Genomic DNA, 7336 nt, shown 5'->3' on the forward strand with positions numbered 1-7336 from the left:
AAGAGCCTTTGATAGTGTGGGCGACTTCGACTTCAAGATCCCGAGTCCGATAGCTGGAGAACCAAAAATCTATAAAACAGAGGAGCAGTGTAACGAGTAAGCAATTTATGCTTAGTAAGTTTTGAGCAAGGAATTCCAGCATAAACAAAGAATAACACACATTTAGCTAAACGGAATATTTCATAATACGCAATTTACCGATATCAAACTTGCTTCACAACATTAACAACCCTTATGTACATACACAATAGACTAACTTAGCCGAAGGCCGGTAGCTCGTTTATCAACTGAGCGAACATTTATTTGTAAGGGCTCGATTAAATTCAACACATACGTAACATATCCCCATATTGGGATGTTTTTCGAGTATTCGCTGGAATTTTACAGCAAGCTCATTCATTACCAAATCACGTACCTTCGGGATTTAACCGGATATAGCTCCTCGTTCAAATGCCTTCGGGACATAGCCCGGTTTTAGTAACTCACACAATGCCTTCGGGACATAACCCGAATTTAACAACTCGCACGAATGCCTTCGGGACTTAACCCGGATTTAATAACTCGCACGAATGCCTTCGGGACTTAACCCGGATTTAGTATCTCGCACAAAGGCCTTCGGGGCTTAACCCGGAAATTGTATCTCGCACAAATGCCTTCGGATCTTAGTCCGGATATATTCACTTAGCACAAAGCCTTCGGGACTTAGCCCGGACAGCATTCAATTAATCATGCACATCTAACAATAATTCATGGCACATTCATATTTCATTTTCATTTGCGAAACTCAAACACAAGGCACATATCGTCCTTGCACATTCGGCTCAATAGCCACACATAGAGCATGATTTAATCACATCGTAATTTAAGCTCTCTTACTCAAGAACTTACCTCGGGTGTTGTCGAACGATTCCGCTAACTATTCGACCACTTTTTCCTTCCCTTTATCGGATGTATTTCCCATTTGCTCTTGAGCTTAATTAAACAAATAAATTGATTTCATCATTTAGGCATCAAAAAGATGAACACAAGGCACTTAGCCCATATTTATACATTAGACATTAAAGTCTCATACATGCAAAAATCATGCACCAACACAACATATTAGCTAATTTCTTTCCCCTTGGCCGAATATGCATGTCTATTTTTGGGGTCGATTTCAACACTTAATACACACATATACACACTAGTAAAGCATCCTCCCCCTTTTCATCAATTTAACACATGCATTGCTCATTAACATGCAAAGTTACATTCGGCCTTAGCACACATCTTGCTAGCCGATTCTTCTCCATTTAGCAACCAATGCACATATGTGCTCACACAAAAATGCTAAAAAGGAGGTTCAAGAATCATCAAGCCATCATCACATGCATCATTAACAAGCTTCATATTTTGCATGCAATGGCATTAACATGACCTCCACCTAGGCCGAATCTTAACTCATCCTCATGCCTCATCACCACAACATCAAACATCAACCAAGAATGATGCATCCATGGTCAAGTGCCATTTCCATCACATAGCAAGATTTAGACCATGGGCTAGGTAGAACTCAAGCTAACAACTAAAACATGCATGCATCTCATGGAACATCATCAAACATACCTTAGCCTAGCTACATGCATGGCCGCATCTCTTCACCTTTCTTCTTCTTTCCTCCATAAAATTTTTGGCCAAGGATGAACCGAAGGATGAGAAAATTTTTCTTTGTTTTTCTTTCTAGTTTCGTCAAGCATGAAGATGAGAAAAGGATGAACAAAATTCTCTCCTTTCTCTTCTTTAGCTCACGGCAATGGGGGGGACAAACAACTACACACACATTTTTTTTTGTATTCACCATACTCCTTTTTATTATTTTATTTGTTTTATCCCAACATTTTATGACACAAATTAACATATCTTATTTGTGCCATACTCATGCCATAATTTCCATAAAATAAATTGCACAATTGTGCATCATGCCCATCATGGCCGGCCACTACTAGTAGGGGGGAATTTGACATGCAAGTCCCCCCTTTGTCCACATGCACTAATAGGTCCTCACACATTGACCTATCACATTTTAGAATTTTCTCACATAAGTCCTATTGACTAAATTCACATGAAATCAACCAAATTGAAGCTTGAAATTTTCACACATTCATAATTACATATTCTAGACAATAAGTATCACATTCAAACATTTCGGTGACTCGGTTTAGCGGTCCCGAAACTACTTCCCGACTAGGGTCAACTTTGGGCTGTCACAGTTTCAATAGTAGACAAAGCAATAGTATTTTGCAAGGTGGCTTCCCAACTGATTGCACAACCCCCAATTGTAAAGACATAACCTGTGAGAGATCTTCTTTTATCAAGGTCTCTAGAAAAATCAGCATCAACATATCCAATGACTCCATCTTTATTTCTTTCAAACTATAAGCAAACATCAATAGTGCCTCGTAAGTATCTCAATATTTACTGAACTGCTTTCTAGTGTTCTTTACCGAGATTGTATCTGCTATCTGCACTAACTGCATATGATAAATCTAGATGTGAACAAGCCATATCATACATAAGAGATCTCACTATACTAGATTATGGAAATTTTGACATGTAGTCAATCTCATCATCTGATTGTGGAGACAAAGCTGATAAAAGTTTGAAATAGGCCACCAAAGGAGTACTAACAAGCTTAACACTCTGCATACTGAACTTGCAAAAAACTTTCTCAACGTACCCTTTCTGACTTAGGTACAATTTACTTGCTTTTCTATCTCTAAGAATCTCCACACAAAGTATCTTCTTTGCTACTCCCAAATCCTTCATCTCAAATTCTTTATTGAGTTGGGTTTTGACATTTCTTATCTCTCTTTTATCTTTCGCTGCTATCAACATGTCATCAACATAAAAGAGTAGATATACAAAAGAACCATCACTATTACATAACTATCAAAGTTACTTCTTTTGAAATCATGAGAAGTCATAAAACAATCAAACCTCTTGTACCACTGTATTACTGAATGTTGCAAGCCATAAAGGGAATTTTTCAACAAGCAAACATAGTCCTCTTTTTCTGAAACTGTAAAGCCCTCTAGTTGTTAAATGTAAAAGTCCTCCTCAAGTTCTCCACGCAAGAATGTTCTTTTTACATCTAACTATTTGAGTTCCAAATAATTCACGGCCTCAATACCAAGCAATGCTCCAATCGAACTGTGCTTAACAACTGGAGAAAACACATCTGTGAAGTCCATGCCTGGAATCTGACTGTAACCTTTTCTAACAAGCCTTTTTTTATATCTAGGTTCTCCAACTCATAGAGTACCTTCTTTCCTCTTGAACACCAATTTACAATGAACAACCTTCTTACCTTTACGAAGCTTCAGAAGATCCCATGTTCTGTTCTTGTGGAGTGACTCCATCTCTTCTTGCATGGAAAACATCCACTTTTATGAGTCTTCATAGCTAACTTCCCGAGGATAAGTAGATAGCTCTTGATTTCCATCTATATCTTAAACCACATTTAAAGTAGAAGCAACTAGATCAGCCTCGACATACCTCTTTGGAGGTTTAATTTCTGTTCTAGTTTTGTTTTTTGTAATAGAATATTGTGGTGGAGAAGTGACTCTATTCTGATTTTCTATACTAACTTGAGGAGTCGACTCTATTGTACATATTGGATTAATCTGAAGCTTCACTTGCTTTTGTTGTTCTTAATTTGAAGAATCTTTAAGAGATAAGTTAGGTAGCATGACAGTTTTATCAAAAAAAAACTTACAACTTTTCTATTTTCAAGACACCATAACTTATACCCTTTTACACCAGCCTTATAACCAAGAAAAACACATTTAATAGATCTTGGTTCCAATTTTCGTTATCAACATGAGCATATGTAAGACACCCAAAAATATTTAAATCAGAATAATCAACAGGTTTACCAGACCATATCTCTTGTGGAGTCTTTTTCTCAATGAAAATGGATGAAGATCGGTTGATCAAAAAACATGTAGTAGAGGTTGTTTTAGCTCAAAACGAATTCGTTAAACTAACATTTGACAACATACATTGAATGTAACACCCCGAACCCGAAACCGACACCGGAGTCGAACACGAGGTGTTAACTGACTTTAACCCCTTATAAAATTTATTTTCCAGACACTACCCAATCTGTGTACTAGTCGTTTTAAAAATCATATCTTGAGTTTCGTAACTCGAAAATCAGTTTCGTGATTTTTCCCAGAAACTAGACTCATTTGTCCATCTATGTATTTTTTTCTAGAATTTTTGGTTGGGCCAATTAGTACAGTTTATTAGTCAAAGTCTCCCATATTGCAGGGGTCGACTACACTGACCTTTGCCCATTATGACTTGGATATCTCCCTGCACGGGGCTTCAATACTGATGCCGTTTGTTTCTATGAAAACTAGACTCAGAGAGGAATCTGTACATATATGGTACGACCCCTAATTATCTCTGGTTAATTTATAATGAATTTCCAAAGTCGGAGCAGGGAATCCAGAAACCGTTCTGGCCCTGTCCCACAAAAATCTGATTATCTCTTAATATACTGCCCATATGATCTTTTCGTTACTTCCTCATGAAAACAGACTCATCGAGCTTCGATTACATAATTTATTCATCAATTAATTCCACTCCTACTATTTTTAGTGATTTTTCAATCTCATGACACTGCTGCTGCCAGCATCTGTTACGAAAGTAACTAGGTCCATTTCATGCCTACCCTTGATCCAACTCAATCGAACATTCGTGCCATTTTCGCATGGCTTAAAGTTTACATGCCAAAGTTCAAACACAGTGTAATAGCTTATACATGCCAAAATGTTCTTCTAAGCCAACTAAGAAGAAAGTACCAAAACTTGCTATCCGGTGTGATGACTTCGATAACGACCTGACCCCGCAAAAAGAGATGTGTCCAAGAAACCTAGAATAGGTGACAAGGAAACACCGAGTGAGTTTATAACTCAGTAAGTCATAAGCTATGCACTACCATCCATCAATAACATTATCACAAGAGAAAACAAAATGGAACGAGGCTAATTACTCCATCCATTCCGAACCATACCATAGTTCCTCCAACCTATCGATTCAATTTCATATCAATTCATGCATTCACATTCCATATACTCATCAATAGGACATTGAAGCATTTTCATAAATCAATTTATTTTCGTTACAATCAAACGACTAAACGGCCTTTCACCCATCCTACGATAAATTTTATGTACGTGACTTCAAGTATAGTTGTCACATAGGTTCAAACTTACCGAGCTCAACACCAAGTATAAGCATAGCACCTATTAGCCATGTACTCAAGACACTTACCCGATCCGCTGTCCGCGATTGACTCAATAGTGTCGCACACATAGTGTCCATAATGATTCACGAATGTATATTGAGTCCGCACACTCAGTGCTATATAATCAACTCGCACACTTAGTGCTACGTAATCAAATCGCACACTTAGTGCTACATAGTCAAACTCGCACACTTAGTGCCGCATGGTCAATTCGCACACTTAGTGCATCATATTCATTTCGCACACTTAGTGCAACATAGTCAAATCGCACACTTAGTGCTGTACAATTTAATCCCGCGCACTTGGCGCCAATCTCATGGTCATAAATGGTTATACCCGCATGTTTAGTGCCGAGATCAACAACTCAGTACATCTTACCTCTTTTCTTTTCATTCAACAATTTCATCATCACATACGTACATGCATATATATATGTATATTTATTCGTTCCATTCAGCATCAATACATAAACATTATGACCATTTGAAATAATACCAACTACATGCTTAATGACTTACCTCGTGTTGGGTAAGACGGTTCCAACTCGGCTACTCGATGACCTTTTCTTTGCCTTTGCTCGATTCACCTCCTTTAACTCCTTGAGCTAAATCAATAATTTAACTAGTTTAACCACTACGATTATCACCAAATAAATCACATTCAATTAACACTACCCATTTACATATACATCAACTATCAAATTCTCACTCCTTAGCTAATGCCGAATGCTTATATAAGCCCTAAGTCATATTTACACATTTATCAACTTTCCAATTCAACTTAATACCAAAAATTAATGTCATTTAAATAGCCAACTCAATTTCATCCTTAATATTTCTTATAACAAAATTTATCAAAATTCAATAAGAAATACATTAAATTCCATGACCGAATTTGCATTTCACCATAATAGCCACTTGCCCTAAAACAATTAAGCCACAATCATTTACTTTACCTAGCTTAGACTTAGATTAATAATTATCTAAATTATTTAAAAATTCAACACAAACTCTTCTTTAATTAAGCACATATTCGGCAAGGAAAAATGGTAATTTAGCAAACCTTAGTTTAACATATAATTTGTTTATAACACATTTTAAGCCTTCTTTTCATGCCGTCAACTCAAAACACATACATTACTCAAATATAACCAAGTTCATATTCGGCAATAGCATCCAACATGATAGCCGATTCTTTCTACTTAGCATCTAATGCATACATATGATCATTTGTTTGGCTCAAACGCCCATCCACCATGATTCGTCCAAATTAATATGAAACAACAGCCATATTCTTTATTGACTACTATGGCCGAAAGCTTTATTCATTCCCAAAATCAAATTTTAACATAAACTTTTTACCTTAGTTTAAGCCTAGGATGACCGAGTGGTGTTTCTCCCCTATTCTTCCTTCACATTCGGCTTAGAAGAAACAAAGATGAACACTTAGTTTTCTTCACCCATCCCCCCCTCTCAAGCTTCAAGTGACCGAATGTTTTTGTCCCAATTCTTTCTTTCAATCCGGCCAAGAAGAACCAAAAAAACACAACTTGTTTTTCTTTCTTCCTTAGAACATTCGACCAAGGGGAAATGAAGAAAGATGGACACTTTTTTTTTTGTTTTTCCTTCTTACTTTCACGGCAATGGGGAGGGGAAGAAACAATTACGCACATCCTTCCCTTTTTCCATTTCTTTATTTCCCCATACTTCTTATTATATTTTATCCTACATACCTCACTAGGCCAACATGTTCCCAACATGTTTCCACCCATAGCATGGCCGGCCACTACTTATTAGGAGGGGGAATTTGACATGCAAGTCCCCCCTTTTTTTCCCACATGCACTAATAGGTCCTTACGCATTGACCTATCACATTTTAAAATTTTCTCACATAAGTCCTATTGACTTAATTCACATGCAATCGACTAAATCGAAGCTTGAAATTTTCACACATTCATAGTTACATATTCTAGACAATAAATATCACATTCAAACATTTCGGTGACTCGGTTTAACGGTCCCGAAACCACTTCCCGACTAGGGT

The sequence above is a fragment of the Gossypium hirsutum genome, chromosome D13 (assembly GCF_007990345.1).
Source record: "Gossypium hirsutum isolate 1008001.06 chromosome D13, Gossypium_hirsutum_v2.1, whole genome shotgun sequence".
In the NCBI taxonomy this organism is placed as follows: domain Eukaryota; kingdom Viridiplantae; phylum Streptophyta; class Magnoliopsida; order Malvales; family Malvaceae; genus Gossypium; species Gossypium hirsutum.